We start from the raw sequence: 18,931 nt of genomic DNA, 5'->3' as shown, positions 1-18,931 counted from the left end.
AGATCAGAGCAGACCTGGGACCAGCTGCTGTCCTCCTGGATCAATACTACGGTCATCAGAGTAGAGAGAGGGGGGGGGGGGATCTTTCTAAGATGCAATGAAACACCGCTCTTTATTTTGTTTAGTTCCACTTTTGCCATGTATCCACATATCTAAAAAAGTATGTTGTCTCATGGCAATAAAGCACCTTTGAATTTAATTGAAATGAAAGAGACAGAACAACGAGAAAAAACAATGACAGAGAAACAGAGAGGGGACAGACAGACAGTTTTAACGGGGAATCCCTATGTTTTGGGAATATGTCACAAAAATTTAAATTATGTAGATCTGCTATTTCCTCTAGTGGGATCTGCCATTTCCGTTAGCTTTGAAATGGGGCTGAACTGCTGAAGTCATCATCACAGAGAGCAAGACAGAAAGAGACAAAAACAGAGCAAGAGAGACAAAAGATAGCAGTAAGAATGTATGTATGTACATAGGCGTCTGGACTCAGGAACGACGATAGATAACATACATAACACGTCACACACAGTGACACACCTCCAACAGACCTCAGATTCTCCTTCGCACATGGGTGGGTGGGTGGAGGAGGGGGGGGGGGGGGGGGGTGTGACTCCACCGGCCATCCCAGGGTTGCACTGTTAAGAGGATTATATGTCGGCCATGTTTCTAAAGCGAAGCAGGAGGACGACATGTGTCCCAGATGGAACCTGATCCTTCTCAAGCCGGGCCGAGGTTTGGCTGGATGGATGTTATTACGTTATGGTCCAACACGCACGCCAGGGCCTGCGGGCTGCAGCTAACTATCAGCTCTCGCTCTCTCTCCCTCCCATAGCACACAGCTGGCATCAAAGCACTGCCACAAAAACAGCTGGCTCGCTCGCAACGGGGCCATGAACTCACACTCTCTCTCTCTCCGTCGCTCTCTCTCTCTCTCTCTCTCTCTCTCTCTCTCGTCACGCCCCAAAAACACATCTGCGTTTGACGGCAACAAAGCTGATGTAACGGAGTGGTAACTAGCTAGCCTTTTAATTTGGTGAAGTGACACAGAATGGTTCGCAGCCCTGTGCTAGTTTGCCTAAAAGATGTGGTCCTCAAAGTATAGGGTCTGGGTCCCCCAGGTGTCATTGAAGAGGTCCACAGGTGATGAAATAGGTTTCACCACCCATTATTCTAAACTTGACTTTGGATATTCAGAAATAGCTACAAGCTCACAATATCGGCTAGTTTTGTCTTGAATTTTTAAAAGAATTTGAAAAAACCTCCTCTTATGGGGGTCCCCATAGTCTTTTCAGATGGGGGAACAAAGCCAAATACATAATTAACTTGAGGGGTCCTTGACGTGATGAAAAGGTTTCAGAAGCAGTAGCTAAAAAGAGTGGAGGGTTGGGTCGTAGTTGTCAGCAGTTTGTGGCATGCAGGCATGCCTATTGCTCCATGCCATGTCTACAGCACGGACAGGACCGACCGACTGACCGCACGTCTAGCCTGTGACATCATCTGAACCCCACTGACTGGCCTCTGGGGCATGCACGCACACACACACACACACAGTGGTGGAAAGTAACTAAGTACATTTTCTTTAAGTACTGCAAAAGATTGTTGAACCTGAACCAGAACCAGAAATGGGACTTTCTGCATAATGAGTACTTTTGGTACTTTAAGTAGTAAGTACAATTTGATGTCACTACTTTTGTACTTTTACTCAAGTAAAATGTGAATACAGAACTTTTACTTTTACTACTGACGGAGTATTTCTATATTGTGGTATTGGTACTTTTACTTCTTGCACCACTGCAAGCGTGTAGGCGTGCACACACACACACACACACACCCCAAAACAAACAGGTGGTCGCCGTGACAACGCTGGCGACTGACGCAGCAGAATGCCTCTTTGACAACCTCCAAACAAACTCTTGTTCCGATTTTATTCCGCAGCTCTGAACCACTTAAAACTTGTACGTACTTTGTTGTATATCCAATAGTGAAAATAGTTCAAAACACATTGGGATGCGCTGTGACTGTGAGCTCCTTTAAAATTACTTTTTACCATTTATTTATATCATGTCGGGTGGAAACCTCCAAAACCGTTATAACTTTTCAGGATTCAGCTACAGTACAAGCTCAAAATCTGTTTCTTTTGATGCTTTTGTGACACTGGATGATCAAGTAGGTCATCAAACTCATCATTAATTTATGAAAAAACACAAAAACTTAGAATATGGACATAGGTTTCTGCCCGACAGCAACTATGCATTTCTATGCGTTTCATGTCTTTTCATTGCCCCTTCCCTTCTTAACTCATCCTTTCACTGCATTGTTGAGAGCCCGCACAGAGAACAGTTTATTAGTGCATTTTATTGATCGATTGATTTCTGCTGCCATCTGTGATTTACAAACGGCCCTGGTCTGGTGCCATTAAGCTAATACCGTAATCCGCATTTCACCACAGTGGTGAAAAAAAATAAAAGCAACTAGTAGAGCTAGATTATTTTCATAGCGATACATTTTTTGTAACTTTTCACTAAACTAATAATCGATTTTTTAATTCAATTATCAATTATTTTATAATAATCGATTAGCTTGGTTAACTGTCGCAGCCCTAAAAGCAACCTTGGCGTGGAGGCCTAGCAACAAGGCCATTATCCATCCTCCCACCAGAGGAATTCACACTGTAGCCTCCGAACGAACACGGCAAATTACTGCAGCTGCTGGCCTGGCAAACGCAAGCCGTCCAAAACCACAGGACCGCCGAGCACCAACTGCCAGCTCTGACAACTGTCTGTATGAGCCCCCTACTCCCCCCCGCCCCACCAATGGAGACCAGGGCAGCAGCTACATGTCCGGACGGGAGTCAGGCTACAGCTGACTGTTATCTCTCCTTTCCTTTATCTCCTTGGCGCACATGTTTCAGTCCGCTTCAAGACAGTTATGTGGCGTTTCTGCCATCCTGGGACCAAGCCACCCCACCATCACTCTGTAACTCTCCTGGTCATAGAAAAGGTCACATACATAGTACAGACCATCATGATAGAAGTTTTTTTTTAAAGGCCCTGTCTTGCGCATATGCCTAAACTTTGTAGACCTTTTTTTCAAAATCTTAGCTTGCTAATTTACTGAGTACGGCGCTGGCACACACAACCAAGTACAACGTGCACCCGTCTCCAGTAGCACTTACGAAGATTGTTTTCCTGCAGGAGAAACCCTGCAACCCCACAGGAAAATCACCAGCACCAAACTGATAAGGAATGATAATAAGGTATCCTTGGTTAGACAAGCTGTTATTTGCCTATCAACAAATCAATAACTAGGATCGCCAGCCCCTTTGAATGGTTAACGGCAAGAAGCTGCTCGTTAAGGTTGCTTCATCACACATGGGGTTAATATTGATGCGGATGATGAGTGACGATGATTCCTTCATGATGTCACAGGGACAGCAAAGGTCAGGACAGCTCCCCGAAGACACCCGCCCCCCTCCCCAAATATGACCTGGGCGGACAGAGTTGTCCTTGTCACACAAATCAGGGAGTTTCAGAGCTGAGAGGGGTAGGTTGGTAATATTGAGTCACACACACACACACACACACACACACACACACACAGAGACGTTTGCATCCCAATGGGCTACTTGTGAGGACATCAACATTTTTAGAAGTCGGAAGAGTGACTTTATGAATGCCATTTCAAAAATATTTTTATAGCAGATCTACAAAGTCACAACATGTTAGGCTGGAACACTGAGCTTGTAGATCTGATATTGTGGTGCACGACACAAGTGCACAACTTAAGTATAGATCAGACTGCATGACTAGTCCAACCCTTAAACCAACCTTAACATCTAACCTGAATCTTTTTCCAAATTTTGTACCTAACTCTAAAAGTACCGGTATGTTATAAAATAAGCATTTATCTTGAAAAAGTGTCCTCACAATGCCAATTCCTCAAATTCTATAATACTTATGGGATAATTTGGCCCTCACAAGTATAGTAAAACAAGTACACATACGAGAGCGCGCGCACACACACACACACACACACCTCTTACTGGTGCTGGTGAGCCTGAGGGCAAGCTGAGACGACACAGGCCTATTAATGGAACAATCATTCCTTCTATAACCAATGGACCCTGAACACACTACACAGTACAAAAAAAGGCCAGCTGGGAGCAAACTGGGCCATTAGAATGAACATCGACCCTAAAACGCAATTCTACAGTCGCACCACACAAGAAGAGCCAAGGGGACACTGGTCACCAAGCACCTCAACCAATTATCATCCATCAAACAGTATCACTCAGAGGTACTGTTATGTTAAATGTAAATGTAATGTCACTGGAAATCACTTTTAATATTAATAATGTGCAAGAACTGAAATGTTAATGTAAATATTATGAACATCACTATTACTTCACTAGCAGAATCACGACACTCCTTGACTTGCATGGTTATAATTTTCACGGTTCAATCGTCAGGGTTAAAGTTATGCCTTGTTGCTTTTATTAACTCTGAGTGTGTGCAAATGTAACCAAATGACCAACCCAAGAGTTAAATTATACTACATACTCATGGGTCAACAGAGAAATGGCCACCAGGGTTTTTCAGCAGAGACCTTTTTAATATGGAAAGGAATTCTCCTGTCGCCTAAAGCGAAGGTGATGCTTATTAACTTACAATTAAATGCTTTATTTATTCAAATTAAAAAGCAACAGAAAATCTCAACATAAATCTTCTTAGCAAAATCTCCCAAATGGCTTCTGACGTGAATCCGCAGGCCGCCAGCTTAAATTCCATTTTAGACCTTTTATCTCAGCATTTCATGAAAGGGGAGTGGGAGGGCGGGGGGGGGGGGGTTCTGGTTTTTAATGGAGGCTAAATTTAATTTCACATGATTGCATTAGTCCAGGGCAAGGTCTTCTTGCCAGTCTGTCTGCCTAACATTATGCCTGCCTTGTCCTGCAGGTATGGAGATTTGTGAGCAAGCCATGATTCTCTCATTCAGAGATGATGTTTTCAGTTTGAGACATTTGAGTAGCTCTGCTTACATACATAGGGCCAGGGGATTTCAAAGTGGGGCCCAAAATATTTTTGCTACATAAAAAAAAAGGGGTCCTGACCTGACGAAGATGTTATAGTTGCATCAAAACATTGTCTCTTTTACCAACTGTCCCGAGTCTGCTCCAGTGCCTTCCTTCTACCATAAAAAGGGGTGTAATATTTTCCATTTGCAATCCGGTGGACCAGTATTTTTTCAAAGCCACCAGGGGGGCAGATTTGCAGAGGATAGGGAAATAAATGAATACATTATTTAAAAGACTCAAATGTACACATTTTAACTTCAAATTCATAAGATGACATCATAATATGTATTATGTACTATGTAGCATGTCGTTGCTGTCAACAGCTTTCAGAAAATGTCAGATCTACAAGCCCACACTAGTGGTCCATGGACCAAGACAAGTGGTTGAAAAACAGTGGCTACACAGACCCCCACCAGTTGATTTTACTCCGTTCGGAGTTCGGACACCAGAGAATGTCCAAGCCCTCCTAGTGCAAGACCAGCCTGATAAGTGCTCATATTATATTAAACCATCCTGGGACACAATCTAGGCCCGATTGCATCAATAATACACCCCGTGCTATAGATCATTGTGTAGAGTATTGATCTTCTAATCTTAACAGTGGATACAGCCTAGCTGGCTTTGACACCTCAGGGGAAGTGTGTGTGTGTGTGTGTGTGTGTGTGTGTGTGTGTGTGTGTGTGTGTGAGAGAGAGAGAGAGAGGAGGTTTTTCAATCCTTGCATGGGTGCAGTTTATTAAACATGCCTTGACAGTTTTTAGGGCAGGCTGGCGCTCTTGTCTCTCACATACACACAGTAAAATCCTCAGCGAGGATGAACCGCTTTCGTTCTTTTTTCCCAGCCTACTTGTGAACCAAAATAATTGGTTCAGATCCATAACAGTTGGTTCGGATCCATAACAGTTGGTTCAGATCCATAAAAATACTTATTCTTGCCCTGAAGTGAGAACCAAAGTGGGCGTGTCACTATTCAGGTTGGAAGATACAGTACAGATGTGATATACAGTAAAACCATAATAAAAAAATAGAGAACAGAACCAGTTCCAGAACCAAAGTTCTTTTGATGGAAAAGGGGCCCCGAGTGTGCACTTCTGTACACGCTCAATAGTTACAAATGATTCAGGATTCTCAAGTGCAAGACACAAGCTACCACGGCACATAGGCTAGTGTACATTAATTTAGTGGTGACACATCAAAAAAATCCATCACAGTATTGCATCCCAAGAGCGTCGGAGGGTGACGTGATGTAATTGCGTCCCCTCTCAATTTAGTGAATCTAAGGCCTCATTCACACGCACCAAACACCAATCAAGCAATGTTTGGTCGGTTTTTTTGGGGGGGGGGGGGGGGCACCACCACAATGCTTTTCCAATGGGAGTCACATGGTTTGACCAAACATTTGTGTTTGATTGCCGATTGTTCCCCCATCAAACAAAGATGTTTGGTCTAACCATGTGACTCCCATTGAAAATTAATTGGAGCAGCAATCAAACAGCAATCAGACATCACACACGGAGCGAACATTTGTTGTGTAGGTGTGTACGAAGCCTAAGGATGCAGGATGCAGGCTATTTGCATCACTAGAATAGTGATAGATTATGATGACTACCCCGCAGCACATAAAGTAATTAAAATCAGCCCCATCTTCACCAGCTGCAACAATAAAGTGGTGAACACATGAATGCATCATTTTTCTGCATAATGAGTAGGCTACTTTTCATATTTGTAATACCAAAATATGTCTACATTGTGCTGTGATCATATTGCCACTTCTTAAAATGAACCAACATGTTGCCCCAATGCCCCTACACCTTGAAGGATTACACACACCCACACAAGCAACACCTACTACGACCACAGTGTAGTTGCAGACAAAACACAGATCTCCAAGCTCACAAACGCATAGCAGACAAGCCCTCTCTCTCTCTACACAGTACAGACACACACACACAGAGAGAGAGAGAGAACAATGGACATCCGCCACGCAGATGGAGTATGAGGGAGATAGTAGATCAATACAGGGAAACAGCCAATATAAAAATCGGTGTGGTTCCCCGGGGAAAGTCCGGGGAACCCTATAGTAGTATAGTGGTCCTCGATTCTTGAGGGGGATGAAAGGAGGCAGACGTTTTGTTTTTCTGCTAAACAAAAAAATAGCTATACATTACAAGCGTTTAGCACACCATGCGTTTAGCGCTTGTAGATCTTCTCTTTTCCAAATCCAGTTGACGCAACAAAATCGTTTCAAATGGGGGGTCCGAGGCCTTTGTAGGGGGCATTGCTAGCTAGGTCCTTGCCATTATAAGGTTTGAGAAGAACTGTACTAAAATATAACTAGAGATGTACAAATGTATTAAACAACGACTCAGATCATTATCATATATCCACTTTAACCGGTGTGAGATGCTGCCACCGCCCCACTGTGCCCCCCAATGCAATGAATCAAACTCACCCCCCAACCCCAAGCTCATCGACTTGAATAAAAAGAGAAAAATCACACACGTTGTAACTTGTGGGGGGGGGGACGGGGGGGGGACGGTATATAATAATTATATAATCAACATTATAACAGGATAATTAATACAATTAGACGTGATCGTTAGCACGGCGGCTAAAGCAGCGTCCTTCGTTCGTTCTTTCTTACCTAGAAATGTGGAGCAAATCCTCCCCGGCTACGCCCAATGTGAAGCCCCCGTCTCCGGTTCACTGTCCCCGGCTACGATCAGCGTGAAGCCCCGTGTCTGAGCTGAGGTCTCCGGTCCACTGTCCCCTGGCTACTATATCAATCAACGTGATACAGTGTGTGATAGACAGTGTGTGTGCGGTGCGGTCTCCGGTGCACTGTCCCCCGGCTGCGACCAGTGACAATCCCCGCTCTCCTGCTCACCCCGCGGTAGGAACAAGAAAGTGAAAGGGTTCAAGGAATCGAACCAAAATGGAGCTGAGACCGGAGGAGGAATGTGAAAGAAACTTGCCTCTGGTGCGTGTCTGTCTCTGTGTGTGCGTGTCTACCGTGATGCACACACTCTGTTCTGTTCTATCTGGCACCAGAAAAAAAGGACAGAGGAAGAAGGCAGGGCGCTTTCACGCTTTGGCAGTCACTCCCCTCTCTCTCTCTCTCTCTCTCTCTCTCTCTCTCTCTTTCTCTCCACCTTCACTACCTCTCTCTATTTCTCTCTCTATATATTTATCTCTCCCCCCACTCTCTCACTCTGTCACTCTATTTCTCTTTCAGTGGATGGATGGATAGATGGATGGATGGATGGATGGACATTGGACAATTGGACATGGACAGAAGGCAAGAGGCAAGAGAAGGAGCAGGAGGGGGGGGGCGGGGGGGGGGGGGGGGGAGGAGGAGGAGGAGGAGAGAGAAACTGAAAGGAGTGGAGGAACAGGAGGAAAGTTGGTTTGTCCAATCGCATGGCCCCTGGCTGGGCTGGGCTTTATTCAAATCAGGGGGATGATGTCACCTTCCCCTCCTTCTGAGCAGTGAAGTAGAAATATAAAAAGCAAAGTCCTTGATATTCAAAGTTTTGCTTCAGTAAAATACAGAGGTATTAATACAGAGGCCTCAAAATACAGCTACTTTAGTACCAAAAGTTTCATTATGCAGATTCTCTCAATAGAGGGTATGCGCGTGACATCATCATCAAACCCGGAAGTTATGCAGGAAGGCCTATACTGAGTGTCAAAAAACTACTTTCTGGCCTTGACAGCCCATGCATCCAAAGTCCTATCTGATTGCATTAAACAACGTACAATGTTAAAATCACTTTGCATGTTGCTTTGTCACTCGATGTGCCACTCGAATCGACTCGATGTGCCATTCACTTTAAGCATGCGCATACCCTCTATTCTCTCTTCTAACTATTTCAATGTTGAGAGCTCACACAAAAAATATTTCACCCACTCTTTTATACATGTCCAGTTACATCAACCAGACTATAGCCTATACAGACCACATTCAGGAGATCAGTAAGTTGAAAGCCTTGGTCTGGTGTGGAACACTATCAATATTTGGCTACTACTAGTATGGTGCTGAAAATTAACCTAAGGCTTGATGTTCTCAACAACAATCACATGAACATGCAATGGCACATCTATCTATAAATGCACCATGTCTCTGTCTGTGTCTTGTAATCAACGTAACTCGAGAACCGTTCGCCCCACCGACTGACAAATTTGACACACGTGTTCCACACTCCACAAGGACTCCGTGGGGCTCTGGACAGACAATTGCCAAGGCCATTTTCTGTGCCAGTTCGTGCCCACCTCTCCTAATTTGGGTGAAATTAGCGACCCAATTTACTTTATTAATTAAAAAGCTTCAGAGACAGGGAGACCTATGTGACTGAACAATCACTCAACTCAATAGCAATGATTACTATTAGAATATAGAGATTTTACGTAAAAGATCACATCAGTGTGATGTGAAGGGCGCTATCATCATACATCATCTCATTCTGGCCAATCACAATTTGCGTCCTCACTTTTTCCGTCTTCACTTTTTATCTTCAATGTTTGTGTTTACACAAACCCGGAAAGCTGGGCTTGGAGGGGCTAGCGCTCCTCAATAAAATAAAAAAATATATCATAGAAAATATCATACATAGTTTTAAGGGTTGTAGCACACATAATCCTGCATGTGTTTAACCGGTAGTTTTGAAAACAACAACCAAAACAAAAACTCAATATTTATTGCTTATCATCTATCCTTGTTATTCTTGTTAGTAGGATGTTCTGCAGTTAAATGTCAAAACCTACATAGAATAACCACAGAGAGAAACAGGATGGTTACTGAATCAGATGAGATGTGCAGTATACTTACAACTTACAAGGCAAGATAGTTACAAGGGAGGCAGAATAGTTACAGAGGTAGGTAGTTTTACATGACATGACAAGGGATATATACAAGGTTTCAAGCTACAGTTCATACTGTAGATTAATAGATTGATAGTAAATTGTATTTGTACCATGCTTTGAGAGGCTCCAAATGTGAACATTCACACCCTCTCAGAGCTACATTAATAGTCGATATTTTACAATTAGCCATGAATACAACAACGGGTCCACGACTGTTCAAGCCCCCCCCCCCCCCCCCCCCCCCCATGGTTGATTTTGGTGTCTTCTTTCAGACATAGTTATAGTTTGTTTTCTGGGCGAGGGCATTGTTTCATTGCTTTACACAGCCTTTTGTCTGATGATGAGCAGTATACGCACAGTCTGGGTGGCTGGTGGGCATACTGCCGGCCTGTCTGTCCGTGTGTCTGCCTGTCTGTCTATCTGTGTGTGTATGTATACGTGTGTCTGTCTATCTGTGTGTCTGTGTGTCTGTCTGTGATGCTATGTGTGTCGTTCTGTCTGTATCTGTCTGTGTGTCTGTCTGTAGGCTATGTGTGTCGTTCTGTCTGTGTGTCTGTGTGTCTGTGTATCTGTGTATCTGTGTGTATTTGTGTCTGTGTATCTGTCTGTGTGTCTGTGTATCTGTGTGTGTGTGTGTCTGTCTGTCTGCCAGCCACGCTGCTGTTCAGCCAGATCCCGGCAGCCCTGCTGGTCCTGTCAGACATGAGCCGGGCTTTTGTGAACTGGTCTGTTCTGGTTCTGCCGTTGTACTGAGCCTTTGGTACTCTCTCTCTCTCGCTCTCTCTCTCTCTCTCTCTCTCTCTCTCTCTCTCTCCTTTTCCAAACAGTGGAGAGAGGGGATCAGACTGTGTGTGTGTGTGTGTGTGTGTGTGTGTGTGTGTGTGTGTGTGTGTGTGTGTGTGTGTGTGTGTGTGTGTGTGTGTGTGTGTGTGTGTGTTGTGTGTGTGTGTGTGTGTGTGTGTGTGTGTGTGTGTGTGTGTGTGTGTGTGTGTGTGTGTGCGTGCATACATACTTGTATTAGCCTTCTTGTGAGGGCCAAACATCCCCACATATAGTAGAAGTTGAGAGAAGTGGTTGTATAATTGGTTCAAAATGATTTAGGGGTGTTAGTCTTACAATTAGGAAAAGATTCAAGTAGAGGTTAGGATTAGGCATTTAGAGGTTAGGTTTGGGGGTTGGGGATAGAGTAACGCCTGATTTATATGTGTTTGTGTGTCGACTTCAATTTCCAGTACAATGTTGGTATGCCAGTAGGCTATGTAATGCTGCACTTCACAGCAATTAAGTATGCTGTTATGTTTGCATATTGGCTGCTCTTGGAACCAGCTCCTTGTCCTAAAGCTGAAGAGTATGTCAGCCCAATTCTATTCACAACTAATGCTTTATCACTGGATTCTTCTCTCTACTCATATCTTGACACGTGATGACCTGAAGTGTGAGAAAATGAACAATGAAATACTATCACATACTATCAGACTATCATACATTTTTTTATATAAATGTTGCCTCTTATAGCAACTTCAAATTGCTTAACATATGCAAGACGCCGCACCAACCTGCTCATCAGGAGGGAGCACAAGGCGTATTCACACCTAGTTTTAGGTGATAAGGTGACCACCGAAAACTACAACATGACGTCACACTGCGTCACTGCTCACCCAAAGACAACTCTGTTTTTACTAACCACCATTTCGGTGCGTCCACCTTATCACCAAGCAAAAACTGGAGTATGAATACGCCTTCAGGGGTCTTGTTCAAGGACACTTCCACACATAGCCAGGGGGAGTCGGGCCAGGCTACATCCTGAGCCACTGGTGGCAGTGTGTGCCCAGTTGTTGTGGGTTACTGATGAATACTAAGTGTGTGTGTGTGTGTGTGTGTGTGTGTGTGTGTGTGTGTGTGTGTGTGTGTGTGTGTGTGTGCGTGCGTGCGTGCGTGCGTGCGTGTGTGTGTGTGTGTGTGTGTTTTTGTGTGTACACATGTACCACATGAGTGCAAGTTAGCGTGCGGCGCGCATGTGCATGCATCTGTGTCTGTGCGAGTGCGTCACGTGCACGCGTACGGCGTGTGTGTAAGGCATCTGGCGACAGAGACCACACCTGATTGAGTGTTGGCTTGAGGCTGACGGGGGGCATATTGGCAGGTCACTCACCGAGCACAACAAAGAGAGGAAGTTGAGCTTCTGTACACAGCAGCGCAGCGGCTGGCGTGGTAGTTGAGCGACAGGAAGGGGCTGGCCCGTGTATACCCGCCAAACACCCCTAGCCCCCCCCCCCCCCCCCCCCCCCCCCCCACACACACACACACACACACACACACACACACACACACTCACATACACTACCAAGACCCCCACTTAGCTCACTGTCCAGCTGGACAAGCACAGCACAAAGGCGGCTGGCACGTTGTCAAGCTCAAGGTACCGGCCTTCGATTCGACCCCCCCCCCCCCTCATCATCACTTTCTGCATGCTAATGTGTCCTGTGTGGCAGTAGGCCACACAGTAATACAGTAATACAATACTAAAACCTCATTGTTCATTTAACTCTGAAAGCATACGCACCTGTAAGGGTCCATTTGGTTACATGTGTACAAATTGTGCATGCTAGCCAAAGCCACACACAAAGGGAAGGAGCTGGCATTGTGATAACAGCGAGAGGCACGCCTATCCTGCAAGATAGGCCCACACATTAACCTCTGTCTCAGGACAGAAAGCAGTTATGTGCGTGCGTGCGTGCGTGCACAACAACCCTTTTACCCTAATAGCCTAATTGGAGCGGTGTGCACGAATACCAAGCATACACAGGTCAGCACATTTTTCAATGTATGTATTTAAAATTGTGTACGAGTTATAGCAGCATTTCCACATGTGTTTTAAAGATGGATGCTCTGTTTGTTTGGCTGTACAGTAGCTCTATTAGTGCAGACAGAACTATATTAGTGCAGGAATACACCCTGTGTCTCTTTCTCTCTCTCTCTCTCTCTCTGACATGCCAGTGCAGCATATCATTAACATGCCGCATAACAAGCGCCACACGTGAAGAGAAGGCGTTCACATGCAACACATGAAAGGCAGGCCGCCGGCCACCTCCCCCCCATGTGGGGGGAGGTTCATTTAACTCTGACAGTGTGACTCTGATGGTCCATTTGGTTAGGCTACATAGTAGTACACTGTCAGACTTACAAATAGATCATCAACATCCAGGATTTGACTGGGGGCCAAGAGTAGGCCTTAGAATGATACTCACACAAAGTAAGTCATCAGTGCCCATACCCGAAGGCGGGGTTGGCGAAAGGGCCTTTCTGTGTGGAGTTTGCATGTTCTCCCCGTGTCCCCTAGGGTAGGTACCCTCACAAAAACATGCAGTAATCCTGGTCTCTAAACTGCCTCCCCCTGGCCAGCCGGGACGCCTGATGGAGGGGAAAGGAACTGGTTGGAATAACGTGCTCCTTCCACGCGCTACGTCCAACCAGGGAAACTCCCCCCTGTCAGGTGTAAAGGAGCAACTTGGACACTCAAGCATGAAGGAAGCATGAGTTAAGTCCGTTGCTCTCCCTAGGTTGGCGGAGGGTGTGTAGAGCCCAGGATCACATCACAGGATGATTAACACAGGGGTGAAAAATGGGTTACAAAATCGTGGGACAAAAAATATAAATTATAATAAAAAAAAATAAAAAAAAAGTAAGATGTATAGGACATGCTGTCCCCAGGGCACCCTGCTTAATCTGCTCTGAAACCCATGATGGTGATGCTGATGAAGATCAGGGCAGGTTGGCTATGTCCTGTCTGTCTGTCTGTCTGTCTGTCTGTCTGTCTGTCTGTCTGTCTGCCTGCCTGCCTGCCTGCCTGCCTGTCTGTCTGCCTGCCTGCCTGCCTGTCTGTCTGTCTGTCTGTTCTCCCTAATGAGTATAAGTGCTCGATCTTCTTCTTCTCAGCTCTGGTGGTATTGTGTCATAAATAATGCACACTGCACACCAAGGCTACCGGACAGCAAGGCCTGTCTATACCACTCCTCTATACTAGTAAGAGCACTGAGTGTGCACATCTCTGCTCCACCCCCCCCCCCTCTCTCCCTCCCATCATGCTTTGGCCACAGCAGTATTCCATTTGCGTTTTGCATCCTCAATTACACGCATTTGCACTGTGGCAAATGCTTATCTCTCTCTGTCGAGAGCGTGCACTTTATCTCATGATGTACAGGGGTCTGAGGGGGAGATAATGGTGGGCCGAGAAAGCTGTTTACTTGAGTTACACTGTCTCAGCATTGTTCTTCCTGTTTCCTTTTGAACCCCCCTCCCCTCTCCTCCCCTCCCAAGAGCGCCTGTACCCTTCCCATCATGTCTTTATTGCCTCTTGAGTCTGGACTGAATTGATTTCCTATGAGACAGCTTGGCTGGCTGGTGGGTGTGCAACCTGGGCCTATTCTCCCTCTAGTGGTGCTGTGTGGCCATTGCACACACATTATGTCAATAAGATGCTGCTGAGCTTAACAACTTAAACCCTACTATACTAGTATACTTCCAGTATTTGACCGGGGGTGGCACTCACAACATGTGCTGGTGGTGATCCAACAACATTGAGGAACCGGAATCGGTTCCCTCACTTTTGGAACCGTTTCCGGGAACCAGGTTTTATCACACTGGAATGCTGAACCCTTTCTCTTTCGCTCTCTCTCTCTCTCTCTGACATGCCAGCAGCACAGCATATCATTAAAGGACCACTTCACCACTTTTCAACCTATCTTTATAATAGGTCCTCACTAATAATCATGATAAAATGGCCCTTTTTTCCCTACTCAGTCTGTGTCTCATAGGAGGGCTGTGGGCAGTTCAGAAACCCGTCCACCAGTGACATCATCGTTCTTTTAAACAATATTTATTTTACAAAAATGTTTAGATCGTGAGAACGATGGCTTCCATTTTTGCATTGCAACTTTTCAGGACTAGAAAGCCTGCAGTTTCTATTAGCTTCGATTCCCCATCAATGATGTCACTGGTGGACAGGTTTCTAAACTGCCCACAGACCTCCTATGAGACACAGACTGAGTAGAAATAAATGGTGCCATTTTATCATGATTATTAGTGAGGGCCTATTGGAAGATAGGTTGAAAAGTGGTGAAGTGGTCCTTTAACATGCTGCATCTTTGTAGGCTGAATTGAAATGGTTCTGGCCTTAGACACTTAAAGAGCTTAAAGTGCTTACTAAGAATGACTGAGAAGTGATAAGTGCTGCTTTGTGCTTTGCCAAAAGCTGACACTGGGAGTACCGTATATAGAGAGCGTTGGCAGACCTGCTGATGTTATTGATGACATCACGCTCTGACATCACAAGCTCATGAGATGAAACCATGACAGGGTAGTTCCTGTCATGACACTTTACAGGTCAGGCGAAGGTCGTATTTGGCCTCCATCTGACGTCACACGACAATGATCTTACGTGTGTTGTCAGATCAGAGCACGCTGGTTGCTTTATAAAGTGCTGTATTAATCAGAGCAGGAAGTAACACTTCAGAGAGCTAATAGAGTTCTTTGATATTATTTAGGCTTTCAATGTGTAGAAGACGCGTTACGACAGAGAACAGTCCAAAAAGGAAACCAACATGAAGGAAGGAATGAATGTCACACAAACACAGAGTGTACACGACAGAGTACAGGATCTCGACAGTGACGTGGAGATGCAGGTAGACGAGGAGCCGAACGAGGCCGGAGTGCAGCATAGCATCGTCATGGACACCAACATCCTCATCGCTCACCTGGACTACGTGAAGAAGATTCTGTCCCATGGCCTCAGAGCCATGGGCTTCCCCGTGCTGGCAATCCCTCACGTGGTGGTCCAGGAGCTGGACTCGCTGAAGAACCACAGCAGAACGCGGGCGGTGCACTTCATCAATGCATGCCTCAAGAGCAAGAGCTTCTGGGTCCAGTCGAAGCAGCAAGCCGAGGAGGCGCAGCGTCGCCACGGCCTGACGGCCAAGAACAATGACGACCAGGTCCTGCAGTGCTGCCTGCAGTACCAGAGTCTCCACCCGGAGAGAGAGCTCATCCTGTGCACCGACGACGTCAACCTGCGCAACAAGTCCCTGCCGTCCGGCGTGAAGGCCCTCAGCAAGGCGGAGCTAGTGGAGGAGGTGGAGGGGTACGGACGCGACCCGCACCCCACGCCGCTGGCGCCGCACGACGGGTGGAGGCCCGACGTACACACCCAGACGCCAGCATCCACCCTCAGTGAGAGAAGAGGCGGCTGGCAACGGCCGGAAAGAGCCGAGCCCCTAAATACGACAGAAAGGAAGGAAGGTCGTGGCGAGGAGACGGAGGACAGGACCAGAGAGATCAGCACCTGTGTGTCCCTGATGGAGGACTGCCTGAAGGAGGCGCTGTCCGCCGTCCTGAAGGCAGAGATGAAGGCCGAGTACGACGACCTGTGGCACGAGATAGTTTACCTGAAACCGCCCTGGAGCCTTCAGGACGTCCTGCGGTGTATGGAGAAACACTGGATCGCCGTCTTCGGGGACATCTTCCAACGGCGCTGCAAAGTTCTGAACGGCCTCATCGACTTCTTCACCCCGGGTAATACGGTGAATTGCGCCACAATGCTGGTGGCTGTCCGCGAAGCTGCAACGTTGCTGGAGATGTTACAGTGTCGGTCTGGCTACGGCGACCGCATCCATACCGCCGTCTCCTCGCTGAACTCCATTATACTGCAGCTACAACCTCAGGCTAATGAGGAGAACGCAGCCACGCCAGTCGCACAGCACGATGCGTGGAATCTGTTTGAGCACTTTGACGCTGAGGCTGTCCCCATGGACGTCGAGTTCACCACGCGGGGCGACTGTCAGGGTACGGTTTACTGAAAAGTTGTGAAAACCCCATTGTCTTGTGTATGTTTCTTTTTGAGTGGTGCAACCACTCCAAGGAACAGCAATGTCCGTGTTCACCTATCTATGTGTGGTTAACCTATGTGACGTTAATGAGCACCAGTAAGAGTACCAGTAGGGGCGCTGTTGTGCCATGCAGAAACACAGAGAGAGAGACAGTGCTGCACTGTTGCCTGCTAATGAGAGATAGAGAGAGGAGGGGGGGGGGAGAGAGAGGGGAGTTGCACCACTCGGTTCACACAGGTGTGATTTTTGTATTGTCTCTGACAGGCTGGATGGCCAAAGGCCGAGGACTAATTTACGCTCCCGTCCGTCCATCAGTCCATGAGTCTGTCATTCTGTCTGAAGAGCTAATCTTTGGCTTCATTGGACAGATGGACATGAAACTTTGCACGCACACTCCCAGTTGGCCAAAGAAAGAAAAAAATGTAGGGTGACAGACCTGAAGTCTTTTTTATCAACCTCATTGCCTATAGCTCTTGAACCGTAGATCACACAATGACTTTTTTTCTCCCCTAGATTCCTTGGATCATGACACAACTCCTCATATAGGCCCTGGCCGGCAGAATTGCGTTTTTAACTTTAGGCTAATTAATACTCACGCAAATTGGTACACATTATCTCCATAGTCATGGGATCAAGATGCATCAGTTAGATGTTTCATGTTCCATTGGGACGTTTGCACGCCCTGGGTCGCCTGGCGGAGTAGAGGTCTAGTTTTTAACCACATTAATCCTAGCGCCCGTATCTGTCTTTATCCTGTTATTTGCTTTATTTTGTTCCTTATGGGGTCTCCTGCGTCATCTACCACCCGACAATATTCTGTCACCTTAAGTGACTAAATTGATCGGTCTGATTAAGCACTTAAAGGGCCACTTCACCCAACAGAGACGTTGGTAGCTTTTTATTATAGAGGGGATGCACATGCAGAAAGTGAGTGGAAAATCCAGTGGCAAAGTGAGTTAACGCAGTTTAATGCAATCAGATGGCACTTTTCTGTTTGGATGGCCAGAAAGTAGTTTTTTGCCATCCCGCCTGATGATGATGTCACATGCATAGCATAGTACCTTCTATTCCAAAAAACAGAGCAATAATCGACACAGTTTCACATTTTCAATTTAATGTGTTGGAGTGTACTGGCTATCAGTTTACACAATGTTCTAAGAAAACTAATTCAAATACAGAGTAAAAACCTATACAAGCCCCACCTCCCCACTGCAGGGATAATACACTCAGCCATGGCATTTCCGGTTACAGTCAACCATTGGGTGTGATAAGACGTTAAAACATTACAAATACATAGCAGCTGAATAAATTCCATTAACAGTTAAGCGATACAGTACTACTGGGTTCTCAAACCCTTTTGAGAACCCATGGGGGCATTGGTTTTGGCATCCACAAATTCCACACACTTGATTTCTTGTGCAATTACAAAGTCAAATACATGACAACAATGAAGAATTCATTGGTAGCCTTGAATAGGAATATTTCTGTGATTCCTACTGATTTGTTGTTTCTTCACCGTGGTTTAAAAGCTACGGAAAGTGTTTCTGTACACATTACTGAAACATACAGATAGCCTTAATCTGTTAATAATTGTAATAATAATATTAATATCAATAATGAGATGAGATGAAAATGAGTTCACAGGCTGTGCTTTTCAAAAATAAAACTTAATGGGAAGGATACATTATCCTTTGTCCGGTTGTCAAGTGCGACCCATGGTTTCAGAACCTCGAGTAGAAAGTGTAAATAATCATGTGACAAAGTGTCCACCAGAGAACACCAAACAAAACATTAAGTAGATACGTGTACATAGTGGCTGCTCCATTAATGCCTCCATTAGTGAGACATCTCACATCGCTCCAAGCTAACAGGTCCCATATCTCTCTCAAGCCTCATTAAATGTGGTTTAAAGTGTAGAACATTCATTACATGAACATGTCGGTTGTACCTGGCAAGACCATTCATCAATTCAAGTACAGTAATGCCTCATTTCAATGAAATGCAATGCTGTTAACCCATTCTGAACGGGCACCCATTTTGGTGTCAGCATCATGTTATGCTTTAGCTATTGAAAAATAGCAGATCTACAAGCTCATATCGCGCCACCGAG

General features: G+C 45.7%; 1 protein-coding gene across 4 annotated transcripts in view; it reads right to left on the bottom strand.

Moving 5' to 3' along the window:
- Positions 1–8,231, bottom strand: part of prr36b (proline rich 36b) — a 61,432-nt gene extending 53,201 nt beyond the window's left edge. For all 4 annotated transcript variants that reach the window (XM_083780743.1, XM_083780744.1, XM_083780745.1 and 1 more), the window contains exon 1: positions 7,722–8,231. The gene's annotated coding sequence lies outside the window, so the exon portion shown is untranslated. The remainder of the gene's footprint in view (positions 1–7,721) is intronic.
- Between the last annotated feature and the right edge of the window lie 10,700 nt (positions 8,232–18,931).

This window comes from Protomyctophum parallelum (genome assembly GCF_964188405.1).
Source record: "Protomyctophum parallelum genome assembly, chromosome: 13".
In the NCBI taxonomy this organism is placed as follows: domain Eukaryota; kingdom Metazoa; phylum Chordata; class Actinopteri; order Myctophiformes; family Myctophidae; genus Protomyctophum; species Protomyctophum parallelum.
The sequence above is the reverse complement of the archived record's forward strand: the minus strand, read 5'-3'. Positions and strand labels throughout refer to the sequence as shown.